The following is a 14,893-nucleotide window of genomic DNA, read 5'->3' as shown; positions in this document are numbered from 1 at the left end:
CACGCTGCTGGCATCTGGCAGTCAAGACCTCGCATGCCTAACACTACACAGTGGCCAAGTACTTGGGAATAGGAGGTGGGAAACACATCCCCATCCTATCTCTTGCTATCCTACTCTGTGCCTGTGAACAAACTACTTCACTTCTCTGCACCTGTTTCCTCACCTGAACAATAGAATGGGTATTATTTGCCCCATCCTTGTAATATGCATAAAGGGCTTAGCACTGCTGGCACAGAGCTAATGCTCTGTGAATGGCAGGTTCCCAGACTGTCACGAGGGTCATGTAAGGTTATGGACGTAAAACCACTGTAGAATGGAGTGCTGAGTCCTCAACTTACAAACTTGTGCCTTTGATGAAAGGAGTGAGTTAAGGGGCTTCCTTTCTCTCTTGGTAACACAGATTGAGGTTCTCTTTTTGCTTCAGCCCTAAATTCTAGATTCTCTGAATGAAATTTAGTACCGTAATGATTATCTTTAACTTTGGATCCCCAGGCCTTTCTTCATTTTGTTCTTCTTAGCCCAGACAGAGCTGGCGATCTCCAGTTTATACCTTCTCCACATGTGAACTTTTCACGTATTTGGACAGCAGCTGGCCTGATTCCTTGCTCCAGGCACCAGCGGCCCTGCTAGGCCTGCATTCTGTCCTGGGGTGCACAGCCCAGACCCCGCTCTGCTGGGGCCCCACAGCTCCTGGAAGACATTAGGTATCACAAGAGCCCTGCGTACCTTGCCTTTTTTTCCCTAAATTGTTACATGTGTGAAGGTGTACACACACACACACACATACACTACCCCAGCATGAGCCCTGGCCACACTTTCATTAAATCCAACTGTAATAGTTGCTTTATGATTCCTTTTGGGTATAGATCTCCCCCCCTTTAACCTATCCTCAATCCCTTTGATCAAGGCCCCACCTCTTACCCCAGGTGTCACAAAGATGAGTGTTGTGCTTCACAATATTTTCAATTACTATTAAAATATTTGATGTCATTCTTGCAATAAGAATGCATCTAAGCTTTCTGGAAGACTGTTAATATTTATCAAACGTCTTTAGAGTATATTTACAATAACCATATCTAACATTCTTTGAACATTTGCTGTGGATCAAACACTGTTCTAAGGGGTTTAATTCATTCCGTATTAACTCATTGGCTCTGAGACAGGCACTTTTATTATCACCTCTTCGTTCCACTTCTAAAAATTGCTCCTGAAAGAATAATCATTGATAGGGTCAAAATTTGTGTATATAATACTTCGGTAAAAAAAAAAAAGTTGCCATCAAGTCGATTCTGACTCACAGCAACCCTGTAGGACAGAGTAGAACTGCCCCATAGAGTTTCCAAGGAGCCCCTGGTGGATTCAAACTGCCAATCCTTTGCTTAGCAGCTGTAGCTCTTAACCACTTCGCCACCAGGGTTTCCATACTTTATCACAGCATTGTTCAAATTGAATGTATCTGCATGGTAGAATATTATGCAGCCATTAAATACCATATGTTTCAAGAATGTTTAATAATGTGAAAAATAATAATCAAATATTAAGTGAAAAAGAAGATGCAAAATTATATACGCAATATAAGCCCAATATTATCTATGGATGCAGTGGGATTATGTTAACTTTACTGAAAGAATTTGGTCTTTGTCCTTGGTTCCTGAGAACGAGCATCTAAAACCTTGGAATTTCCTCAGTGATTGAAGTATCTTTGGTGAGGACTCCAGATACACCTGAGGGATTATACTAATGAGGTGACTCAGGTGGGGGCTGGCCAGCCAGTTCAGACCACCCAGTGCTATCAGACCCACCTCAGCGAAGGGAGGCTGAAGGTTGGGTTCAATCAGTCACACCTACATGACGAGGCCCCAGCAAAGGCTCTGGACCTGGAATCTCCATGCACTTCCTGGTTGGTGACAGACATCAATGGACATAGGAGGGTAACTTGTCCTTTGGGATATGGAAGCTCCAAGTTGGAAACCCTCCCAGGCCTCGCACTATTCCTCTCTTCACTTATATTTGTTTGGCTTTTTTTTTTTTTTTTTGCTGTAATAAAACTGTAATCGTAAGTATAGCTTTTTACCAAGTTCTGTGAGTTGTTCTAGTGAATTATTGAACCTGAAGGAGTAGTGGAACCAGCAAGTTAGACGTGAAGGGGATCTGGGTATCATCAAGCTTATGGCTGGCATCCAGATGGGGTAGAGGGAACCACCAAATTTGTAGCCAGCAGGTCAGAAGTGAGGGAGCCCTGAGGACTCCCCAAGCTTACTGTGGGCATCTGAGGTCTTGGGCAGACTTGGCAGTCTGGAAGACTGTGTCCTTTAATGTGTAAAATCTGACCTAGCTCCAGGTGGTTAGGATCCGAGGAGTTAGTGCTGCGTGTATAGTTAAGAATAGCATCGAATAGATTGGAATTGAAATTTAATTGATTAAATTCCTTCATTCAGTTGGTATAAGTAGACTAGATTGCATTGACTTGACTTCTACACAGATGCAATGACAAATAAATAAACAAATAAGTGGAAATATAGCAAAATTATAACAGCAGACATCTGAGAGGCTTCCTTGCTTTCTCCATTTGTCTGTGTCATCTAAATTTTTCAATTAAACATGCTTTAGTGTTCTACCTAGAAAAAGTAAATGATATTCAAAATATATTTTGCTGTTGTTGTTGTTAGGTGTTGTCAAGTCAGTTCTGACTCATAGCCACACTAAGTATGAAAGGATGAAATGCTGCCAGGTCCTGTGCCATCCTCACAGTCATTGCTATGTTGAGCCCATTGTTGCAGCCACAGTGTCAGCCCGTCTTATTGAGAGTCTTCCTCTTTTTTGCTGACCTTCTCCTTTACCAAGCATGATGTCCTTCTCCAGGGATTGGTCCTTTCTGGTAATATGTCTATCTTCGTTATCTAGTGCTGCTGTAACAGAAATACCACAAGTGGATGGCTTTAACAAACAGAAGTTTATTCTCTCACAGTCTAGGAGGCTAGAAGTCCAAAGTCAGGGCGTCAGCTCCATGGGAAGACTTTTTCTCTCTATTGGCTCTGGGAGAAAGTCCTCGTCATCAATCTTCCCCCGGTTGAGGAGGTTCTTAGCGCAAGGACCCTGGGTCCGAAGATGTCCTCTGCTCCCAGTGCTTCTTTCTTGGTGGTATGAGGTCCCCCTGTTTCTCCGCTCACTTCTCTCTCTTATATCTCAAAAGAGATGGACTTAAAACACAACCGAATCTTATAAATTGAGTCCTGCCTCAATAATGTAACTGCCGATAATCCCACCACATTAACATCATACAGGTAGGATTTATAACACGTAGGAAAATCATATCAGATGACAAATGGTGGACAATCACACAATACTGGGAATCATGAACTAGCCAAGTTGACACACATTTTGGGGGGACACAATTCAATCCATGACAATGCCCAAAGTAAGTAAGATTTCACTATAGCATTAAAAAAAAAAAAAGCCATTGAGTCGATTCCAGCTTATAGTGACTCTATAGGACAGAGTAGAACTGCCTCATAGGGTTTCCAAGGAGCATCTGGTGGATTTGAACTGCTGCCCTTTTCTTCTTCTCAGCCATGTCCTTTGTTTCTTTCCTCCTCAATAGCCCCTGCCTCTCCCCGTTTGGCCTGGCCTTGTTTCCGCTTGAAGCCTGCCCAAGGGCTGCTCCAGATGGGCTCCTCTCCTCCTCCCCTTCCTTTCATCTTGTGAGCCAGGGTAGGGCAGCCTGATGCAAGGTCCTGGGTCCATGGCTGTGCCCTCAGTAACGCAGGGCACCCCGAGCACTTCTGTCCTGTGGTGCCAAACAGCTCTGGGAACAATGATTCCAAGAGAAAAGCTGCTTCTTTCTCTAGGGGAAAACAAACAAAAATAAGCCCAAAAACCTTTCCTCCAGTTACAGCCAGTGATGGACACTCCCCTTCCACCTGAACCATGATTTCTGGGTATAATGGAAAGAGTGTGGATTTGTAGTCACCCAGATTCAGATTTGTGGCTTCACTCTACCACTAGCTTCAGGGGCTTGTGCAAGGTCGAGACGGTTACTCATCTATAAAATAGGACTGATAACTTTACAGGGTTGTTGAGAGAATACGAAGTATACATAAATGAGCTATACCTAGTACCCAAATTTGGTTTCTAACACCATTCTGCAGTGAAAGAAACCAGGGCTCCTTGGATAAATTGCTGATTCTAGAACTGAGGCAGGACATATACAAGATGAGCCTGGAGTATCTTGTAGTGGCAGAAAGTAAGAAAGTGCTAAAACAAAGCAAACAAACCCAAACATATAGGGCATGTTAAAGGGAGTCAACTGAAAAAAGCGTCCAATGGCCAAGGCTGGATCAATTTGAGCAACAAAATTAATACGGTAGTATTGAATTATACACCAAAGTATAAAGTAAATATCTATAGGTTCTTACTTATGTAAATAAATGACTGAATAAATAAGTAAATGGAGAAGAGACAAATCTGCACAGGAGGCCTCCAAATAATTCATGTAGGTACTCTGTCCTCAAGGAGGTGGGGCATAACTCCCCACTCTTGAAGTGTGAGCTGTGTATAGTGATTTCCTTCCAAAAAGGATGGCATGAAAAAGGGGGAAGAGAGTAACTTCAGAAGAGAAAAGCCTGGCAAACACTACCTCAGCCAGTCATCAAGGTTAATGTCAACAGTGAGAAGTCATGTCGATATCCTTGATATAATGTGATGATAATGGCACTTTACCTCTGTGGTCTTCATCCCCAAAATATATAATCCCTGTCAAACCATGAGAAAAACATCAGACAAACCCAAAATGAAGGGTATTCTCTAAAATACCTGACCAGCACCCTTCAAAACTGTCAAGGTCATCAAATAAATGAAAGTCGGAGAAACTGTGATAGAATAGAAGAGCCTAAGGACACGTGATGACTAAAAGTCATGCGGGGTCCTGGATGGGACCTTGGAACAGGAAAGGAACATTAGGTTAAAACTAAGGAGATCTGAATCAAGACTGAAGTAGTTAGAGACACTGCACCAACATTGGCTCATGGATAGTGACAAATATACTAATTTAAGATGTCAATAATATGGGAAACTGGGGGTGGGATATATGAGAACTCTATTATCTTTACAACTTTTCTGCAAATCTGAAAGTATTCAAAAATTCATTGAAAAACCAGTATGAATATGATGTGTTTGTTACAGCAATTGAGGACTAGCTATTTTAAATTTGGAGCCCTGGTGATGTAATGGTGAAGAGCTCGGCTACTAACCAAAAGACTGGCAGTTCGAATCCAGCAGCCGCTCCTTGGAAGCCCTGTTGGGCAGTTCTACTCTGTCCTATAGGGGAGCTGTGAGTTAGAATCGACTTGACGGCAAGAGGTTTGATTTTTTTGGTTAGTTTAATTTTACAACAACCCAGTCTTTGTGCATCAGCTTGTTAAAATAATTGAAGCCACCTAGATGGCAATGTCAGGACTTCAATCTAGATTGATGATTTAAGCTGGTTTGTATGGTATTTAAAAAAAAAAAAAATCCTTGGTTTAGTGAGACAACTCTGCCCTCTAGTGAATTAATGCTTACTCTACATTTAGTGGCGAGGTACAGCCTTCATGTTTCAGTCACTTACATGTTTCACAGTTTAAAACAGTCTGTACTCAGGACTTCTGCTCTTCTGAGACCACACTCCACTTCGTTCATATACGCAGGACTGTACCGTCTTGGAAACCCTGGTGGCATGATGGTTAAGTGCTACAGCTGCTAACCAAAAGGTCGGCAGTTCAAATCCACCAGACGCTCCTTGGAAACTCTATGGGGTGGTTCTACCCTGTCCTGTAGGGTCACTATGAGTCAGAATCGACTCGACGGCCACCAGTTTGGGTTTGGTTTTTGGCTTTACCCTCTTTGTGAAGTCCCTGAAGAAATGGCCACAGGTACCTGACGGAGTTGCCAAGAAGCTTCCGTAAGTGAGTGGTGGGAATATAAAGGACATGGCTGCGTGGGAGGGGAGCGTGACAACATGCGTGCGAAGCCTTTAAAATATTTATACAGCTCCACCCAGTAATTTCACTTTTGGCAATTGTTCCCCAGGAAATAATGAGAGAGAGAAAAAAATTAAAATTGTACAAGTTGTTATGTGTAACAGTGAACAATTAGAAACAAAGTAAAATGTGGAACAATCAAGTCACTGAAGAAGAAAAGAAGGAAAGAAAGAAGAATGGAAGGGAGGAAGGGGGGGGAAGGAGGAGAGAGAAAAGCTATATCCATATAATGGACTATTATGCAGTCAATAAAAGCATAATGCCTAAGAATAATAATAAGGTTCAAGTAGCCATGATACAACGTTAAATTAAAAATCAGGATATTGAACTTTAGAAACAATGCCATCATGTGGTCAAAACTTTGGGGGAAAACCTGTATGAATATATATACACCTACATAAATACAAGTGTAGGTATTTCTCAAGGAAACAGTGTAGAGAAAATGTAAATATATTTGATTGGGGGTTTGAGTTCACCCAGAGGCACCTCGGAAGAAAGGCCTGGCAATCTACTTCCAAAACATCAGCCACTGACAACCCTATGGAGTTCCGATCTACCCTGACACACATGGGGCCACTATGAGTTGGAGTTCAACTTGAAAGCAACACGGTATACTAGGTAAATTATATTTTTGTTTTTTAACCCCTCATTTTGCCTGAAGGTCCAAAATGGTTCTACTCAACTCTGAAGTAGCTCAGGTATGCGCAGTCACTTAATATTCAAACTGTTAATTAAGGATCCTCCTTCCCTTCTCCTTCTTGTTAGGGTGTCATTTATGTTCAGTGGACTTTGGTGTCGTTGTAGCTCAGGGTGAGGAGAGGCTGGTCCTTTGTCATCCCCTGTCCATGATGACTAGCATTCACTAAGACATCACTCATCTTTTCTTACCTGCTCATTTGCATCTGTTCTGCTTGTGTGCCTTGAGATACCTGTTGTCCCGCCTATCCCTGCCTTCTCTCAGCCCTTCTCTACCATCTGTGGAGCAAATGAAACTTTGGGGCACTTTCCCAAGCCCCCTGAGGCACAGACAACCTGGGGCTGTGGTCTCTGGCTACACCTGCCCTGCCTTGCCCATTTCTTCTTCACTCTTGCTGCAACATGTTAGCAAGAGGGACTCCTTTGTGAACATCGCTGCCTCCTTGTTGTTGTTGTGTGCCATCAAGTCGATCTCGACTCATAACGACCCTACAGGACAGAGTAGAACTGCCCCATAGGGTCTCCTAGGTTGTAATCTTTACAGGAGCAGATCACCAGGTCTTTTCTCCTACGAGCTGCTGGTGAGTTTGAACCACCAACCATTCGGTTGGTAGCTGAGGGCTTAACCATTGTGCCCCTTGTTGTCGTTAGGTGCTGTGGAGTTGGTTCTGACTCGGGAAACCTATAGTGTTGCCTTAAAAAAAAAAAAAAATAGTGCTGCCTTAGGTTTGGCCAAATATCAAGACACAGTTCTTCTTTGTTTTAGGTCCCCATCCCCACCTCTCTGGGGTTTCCATCACCACAGGGTGTCAGAGACCTTTTTGAGACCTACACCAGCAGCAATCCTACTTCCCAAATCTCCTCTCCTGCTTCAAGGTTGAATCTTTATCGAGTCCATGGCAGGAAAGTTGGCTCTTACATCATTCATTCTTCCAAAAGCTATTATTTATAAAGTTAAATTTACCTCCTGTACACAAAAGCTGGACTTTGATACTTAAAATTGCTTTTCTCCAAGTAATGACTCTACCAGAAATTTCAGAAGTCTGTAGACAAAATTAAAATCACAAATTATTGCATTTCTTTCTCTTTGCATTTCTATTATAATCTTACCCAGAAGGTATGTGGAAAAACTTTTCTGGCAATTGAATGATGGGGTGGGTGAAGGGTAGGGATAAAAACAAATTTATGCATATATGTATATATATATATGCACACACATACATATATATGCACACATGTACATATTATATATAAATATAAAACTGGGGAAGAATTGACACCTTTGAATTATGTTGGTGAAGAATATTGAATTAACATGGACTGCCAAAAGAACCAACAAATCTGTCTTGGAGGAAGTACAGCCAGAATGCTCCTTAGAAGCAAGGATGGCAAGACTTAGTCTCACATACTTTGGACATGTTGTCAGGAGAGACCAGTCCCTGGAGAAGGACATCATGCCTGGTAAAGTAGAGGGTCAGCGAAGAAGACGAGGACCTTCAACCAGATGGATTGACACAGTGGTTGCAACAATGGGCTCAAGCATAGAAACGACTGTGAGGATGGCGCAGGACCAGGCGGTGTTTTGTTCTGGTGTACATAGGGTCACTATGAGTTGGAACTGACTCAACGGCATCTAACAACAACAACAATAACATATTTATATGAGAAAAGATTTCAGTAATTATGTGTTAGTTTTTCTTTCGTATAATTTTCCATTTTTCTGAATTTCTGGTAAGAGCATGTCTTATATAATCAAAAAAAGAAAATTGTATATGAAAAAGAAAGAAATGAGCCCGCTGACTCCCAGCACCACCATCCACAGTGAAGGATAGAAGGTAGGGGACCCAAGCGTTCTATTGGCCACACCCAGACCTCTCTTCTCAATATGCTGTAATGGAATGAGACTTTTGGGGGTCCTAACAGGGGTGAGGGTATTTTTAATGTACGAGGAATATCGATAATTGCAGCCAGAGGGTGAACTGTGGTGAAATAAACATGAACTTGCATTCCCTTGCATCTGGCAGTCTCTGTGACTACTTTCACCAGTAGAATATAGCAGAAGTGACACGGCTAGGTCTTAAGAGCCTAGCAACTTCCACTTCCTGTCACTTGAAACATTTCCTCTAGAAACCTTAAGCCACCATGTAAAAAGCATACTTTCTGACACCACCCTCCCCAGAGGAAAGTCACGCTAACCACGTGACTATGCCATATGAAGAGAGACATGATACATGGTCATTATATGCCAGTAAGTTTTGGTAGTTTGTTATGTGTCAATGATAACTACAACAGTTTCCTTCCCTTTAGAGGGGGTTAATACTACTGTAACTATATGGGAGGAGTTGTAATAAGAATTGTAGCAGGATTGAAATTTATCTTAATAGTAGGTTCCAGAATACCTGTGGGAGGGGACATTTTTATTTCAGAAAATACCTTGATATTCCAATTAGTAATAGAAGGTGAGACCCTGAAGTGAAAGGTTGGCAAAGAGAAATTAAAAGTACATAACTAAACCACCTTAAATTTTAAAGGGACAGAACTCTGGAGATAGAGAAGAGCAGCAAATAGAGAAGTGAGCAGGAATAGGGGAAAAGAGATTAAGGAGGTGCAGGCAACATGGTCAGAAGCTAGAGCCCAGGGTACAGAAATGACTGAGAGACTTTTTAAGAATGTGAGCATCTAACAAATTAGATCCCAATGACATATTCTTGATGAAAATCTCTCCACTTCTCCAAAACTTCTTTCGAGTTTGCTATGGATATAGACACATTTAGGACGTTTGGATTTTCTAGCAGGAGGATATTAAGAAAAATGTCTGAGTTCTATAGCTAGGTTAACTTGGTAGGGAACAGGCACAACACGTGCCAATTCCTGAAATGAGTTGGTTTAAGATAGCGGTTCCCAACCAGGGATGATTTTGCCCCCCAGGGAACACTTGGCAACTTTGTTGTTTTTGTTAGGTGCCATCGAGTCAGTTCCGACTCATAGCGACACTGTGTACAACGGAATGAAACACTGCCCAGTCCCGCGCCATCTACACAATCGTTGCTATACTTGAGCCCAGCGTTGCCGCCACTGTGTCACTCCATCTTATCAAGGGTCTTTCTCTTTTTTGCTGACCCTCTACTTTACTGAGCATGATGTCCTTCTCCTGATAACATGTCCAAAGTATGTGAGATGAAGTCTTGCCATCCTTGCTTCTAAGGAACATTGGGGCTGTACTTCTTTCAAGACAGGTGTTTGTTTTTCTGGCAGTCCATGGTATATTTAATATTCTTCACCAGCACCATAATTCAAAGGCATTAATTCTTTTTCGGCCTTCCTTGTTCATCGTCCAGCTTTTGCATGCATATGAAGTGATTGAAAATACCCTGGCATGGGACAGGCGTGTATTAGTCCTCAAAGTGACATCTTTGCTACTTAACACTTTAAAGAGGTCTTTTGCAGCAGATTTGCTCAATGTAATATGCCATTTGACTTCTTGACTGCTGTTTCCTTGGGCATTGATTACAGATCCAAGTAAAATGAAATCCTTGACAACTTCAATCTTTTCTCTGTTTATCATGATGTTGCTTATTGGGCCAGTTGTGAGGATTTTTGTTTTCTTTATGTTGAGGTGTAATCCATACTGAAGGCTGTGGTCTTTGATCTTCGTCAGGAGATGCTTCACATTGTCTTGCTTTCAGCAAGCAAGGTTGTGTCATCTGCATATCACAGGTTGTTAATGAGTCTTCCTCCAGTCATAATGCCACATTTGTCTTCATATAGTACAGCTTCTCAGATTATTTGCTCAGCGTACAATCTGAATAAGCCTGGTGAAAGGATACAACCCTGATGCACATCTTTCCTGTTTTTAAACAATGCAGTAGCCCCTTGTTCTGTTCAGAGGACTGCTTCTTGGTCTATGTACAGGTTCTCCATGAACACAAGTATTTTGGAATTCCCATTCTTTGCAATGTTATCCATAATTTGTTATGATCTACACAGTTGAATGCCTTTGCATAGTCAATAAATCACAGGTAGATGTCTTTCTGGTATTCTCTACTTCCAAGCAGGATGCATCTGACATCAGCAATGATATCCCTGGTTCCACGTCCTCTTCTGAAACCAGCCTGAGTCTCTGGCAGTTCCCTGTCAATACACTGCTGCAACCACTTTTGAATTATCTTCAGCAAAACTTTCCTGCACGTGTTATTAATATCATTCAGTAATTTCTGCATTCTGGTTGGATTATCTTTCTTTGGAATGGGCACAAATATGGGTCTCTTCCAGTCAATTAGCCAGGTAGCTGTCTTCCAAATTTCTTGCCATACACTAGTGAGCACCTCCAGCGCCACATCGGTTTGTTGAAATATCTCAACTGGTATCACATCAGCTCCTGGAGCCTTGTTTTTGCCAGTGTCTTTAGTTCAGCTTGGACTTCTTCCTTTAGTACCGTAGGTTCTCGATCGTGTACTACTGCCTGTAATGGTTGAACATTGACCATTTCGTTTTGTTACAGTGACTCTGTTTATTCTTTCCATGTGTCGTTCAACATTTTGCCTGTTAGAATCCTTCAATATTACAACTTGAGGCTTGAATTTTTTCTTCAGTTCTTTCAGCTTGAGAAATGCCAAGCGCGTTCTCCTCTTTTGGCTTTCTAGCTCCCGGTCTTTGCACATTTCGCTATTTTTTGCCTTCTCAAGCCGCCCTTTGAAATGTTCTGTTCATCTCTTTTACTTCATCATTTTTTCCATCCACTTTAGCTAGCCTATGTTCAAGAGTAAGTTTCAGCGTCTCTTCTGACATCCGTTTTGGTCTTTCTTACTTGCCTGTCTTCTTAACGATCTTTTCTTTCTTCATATATGATGTCCTTGATGTCATCCCACAACTCATCTGGTGTTACAGTGTTCAATGTGTCACATCTGTTTTTGAGATGGTCTAGTACTGCTATTACTCCTAAAAACCCAGTTGCCTTCCAGTCATTTCTGACTCATGGCAACCACATGTGTGTTTTCAATGGCTGGTTTTTCAGAAATAGATTTCCAGGCCTTTCTTCTGAGGTGCCTCCGGGTAGACTTAAACTGCCAACCTTTTGATTAGGAGCCAGGTGCATGGTGATAAATAATAACAACAACAACAATCCACATTTATTAAGTTTTACAATGTGCCATAAGCTGTTAAGTGCTTTAAATGACTTACCTTATTTAATCTTTGCCAAAATCCTACGAGATATATTTCTTTATTACCTCATTTTTACAGATAAGGAAACTGAAACACAGAGAGGAAAAGTAAGTCCCCCAAAGTCGCATAACTAGTAAGCAGTGGAGCTGAGGGAGAACACAGGTTTATTTTGTTTTGTTTTTACTCTGAGTATGTTTAGTTCCAAAACCCTGGTGGCATCGTGGTTAAGTGCTACAGCTGCTAACAAAGAGGTCAGCAGTTTGAATCTGCCGAGCACTCCTTGGAAACTCTATTGGGCAGTTCTACTCCGTCCTACAGGGTCGCTACAAGTCGGAATCGACTCGGCGGCAGTGGGTTTGGTTTGGGTATGTTTAATTCAGGTCAGACCAATACTTTCTGGAGGTGCTTCACACTTAACTGAATTTCATCTTCCACTAGTTCTCCCTAGTTCTGCTGTCCACCTCTCTGCCATTCCAAGCTAACTCATGTCTACTTACACCCTCTGAGTCCAGCCCAATATTAAATTGGCCATCAGAAGCCAGGGAGGCTTGGAGAAAACTTTCCTTAAAAAAATTCCTAGGAGGAAGCCAGCACAACTTATACAAGGCAAGGTCATGGAAGCTCCACAGACACATCGAAAGTCCCTGAGGGACCAAATTGCTGGGCTGAGGGCTGTGGGGACCGTTGTCTCGGGGGACATCTAGCTTAATTGGCATACATCGTTTATAAAGAAAATGTTCTACATTCTACTTTGATGAGTAGCATCTGGGATCTTAAAAGTCTTTGAGCGGCCATCTAAGATACTCCACTGGTCTCACCCCTTTGGGAGCAAGAAAGAATGAAGAAAACTAAAGATACAAGGGAAAGATTAGTCCAAGGACTACTGGACCACATCTACCACGGCCTCCAGCAGACTGAGTCCAGTGCAACTAGATGGTGTCTGGCTACCACCACCAACTGCTCTGACAGGGATCACAATAAAGGGCCCTGAATAGAAAAAAAAAAAAAATTTTTTTTATAGAGCTGGACAAAAATGTAGAACAAAATTCTAACTCAAAAAGAAAGATGAGACACGCTGGCCTGACAGAGACTGGAGAAACCCTGAGAGTATGGCCCTCAGACACCCTTTCATCTCAGTAATGAAGTCACTCCCGAGGTTCACCCTTCAGCCAAAGATTGGATGGTCCCATAAAACGAAACAAGGCTAAAGGGGCACACCAGCCCAGGGGCAAGGACTAGAATGCGGGGCGGGGGGTGGGGGGGTGCCAGGAAAGCTAGTAACAAGGAACCCAAGGTTGAGAAGGGAGAGTGTTGACATGTCATTTATGTCCAAACCCTAAAGCATGATTGTAACAACTTTGCTCATATTATTGGACCCTTCTGGAATGAAGGAAGTATATGTGTACTAACAATCGTGATCGATTTGATGCTCTAAAAAAAGTAAAGAAGAGTGATATCAAAACAGTTCATTTTCAAAGCATGTATTGTTTTTCAGCCTTAATATTAAATTCAGTCACTTCGGCAAAAACCTCAGAGTCATCTTTGACCCCATAATTGTATCCAAATCAAAACACATTTAAAGGATAATTACAATATTCTCATAGCTGATGTTACTGCTTTTAATCTCCTACCTTTAACCAACCCCACATCCACTGGTAGATGGGCCTTCTTTGAGCTCCATTTTGATCACGCTGCTTACCTGCAAATAAATTATGCATCAGTCCTTTCGCCTAAAGAATGATATACAGACATATTTGAACATCAGCCAAACCACACTGCAATCTTTTGCAAACCTTTCTGGTCTTCTCTCCCACTACTCACGTAGGTAAGTGATCTGCATACTGAGCCCTAAATATACCCCACCCACCCTCCCTCTGTGCCTCCGTTCTCACCATGCTGTCAGTAAAAGTGCCTTTCCCCTTCTCTCTGCTTACCTAAATCTCACACTGTTAAGGTCCAGCTCAAAAGGCACAGAACATCTGACTATACCACCAACTTACTACGTGACCTGAAGAAAATGAATACTTCTCACATTAAAATACAAAATGGAAATCATTTCGTTTCTATGCTGCTCACTAGAGTCCCTGGGTGGTATAAACAGTTAAGTGCTCAACTACTAGCCAAATCGTTGGTCGTTTAAGCCCACTTAGAAGTGTCTCAGAAGAAAGGTCTGACAACCTGTTCCCAAAAGGTCCCAGTCTTGTAAGCCCTGTGGAGCAGTTCCACTCTACACATGCGGGGTCATCATGAGTTGGATTTGACTTGACAGCAATAGCAACACATTGCTCATTGGGAGAACTGGTCTCCCTAAACCCATTGTCCTGGGATACTGGAGGGTGAGTACTAGCGCAGTTTTTCTTGTCTCTTTCTTCGCTGATGCCACAGGATTTATTTCCAAGACCAACCCTTTATCAAACTGATCTCTAATTTACAATCTGATATATACATACTTGCTCGTATTATCGGAACCTTCTGGAATGAAGGAAGTACATGCGTACTAGCAATTGTGATAGATTCAGTGCTTCAAAAAAGTAAAGCAAAAGGAAGCATGAAAGCAAAATAGATTCATTTTCAAAGGATATAAATGTACATATACAGAGAGAGAGCACACACCATGGTGGTGCAACTGTTAAGCACTTGGCTGATAACCAACCTACCCAGCAGCTCTACAGGAGAACGATCTGGTGATCTGCTCCCATAAAGATTACAGCCTAGAAAACCCTATGGGGCAATTCTGCTCTCTCATGGGGTTACTATGAGTCAAAATCGACTCAATGGCACCTAACAACAACACATACATGTATACAGTTATATTTCACATTAATATTCTTTTCTCATGCTCTTCAAACAGCCAGGCATTATTAAGACTCCCATGAAACAGTCCTGAAAGTTGAATGCCCTTCCATCTCTTTTGACCTTCGAGTGGAGAGTGTGTATTTTTATGGGTCACGTATGAAACTCAGACAGCAAACTCAGTTGTATGATAAATACTGCATCTCTTTAAATGAACTAAGTTT

The sequence above is a fragment of the Elephas maximus genome, chromosome 1 (assembly GCF_024166365.1).
Source record: "Elephas maximus indicus isolate mEleMax1 chromosome 1, mEleMax1 primary haplotype, whole genome shotgun sequence".
NCBI lineage: Eukaryota > Metazoa > Chordata > Mammalia > Proboscidea > Elephantidae > Elephas > Elephas maximus.
The sequence above is the reverse complement of the archived record's forward strand: the minus strand, read 5'-3'. Positions refer to the sequence as shown.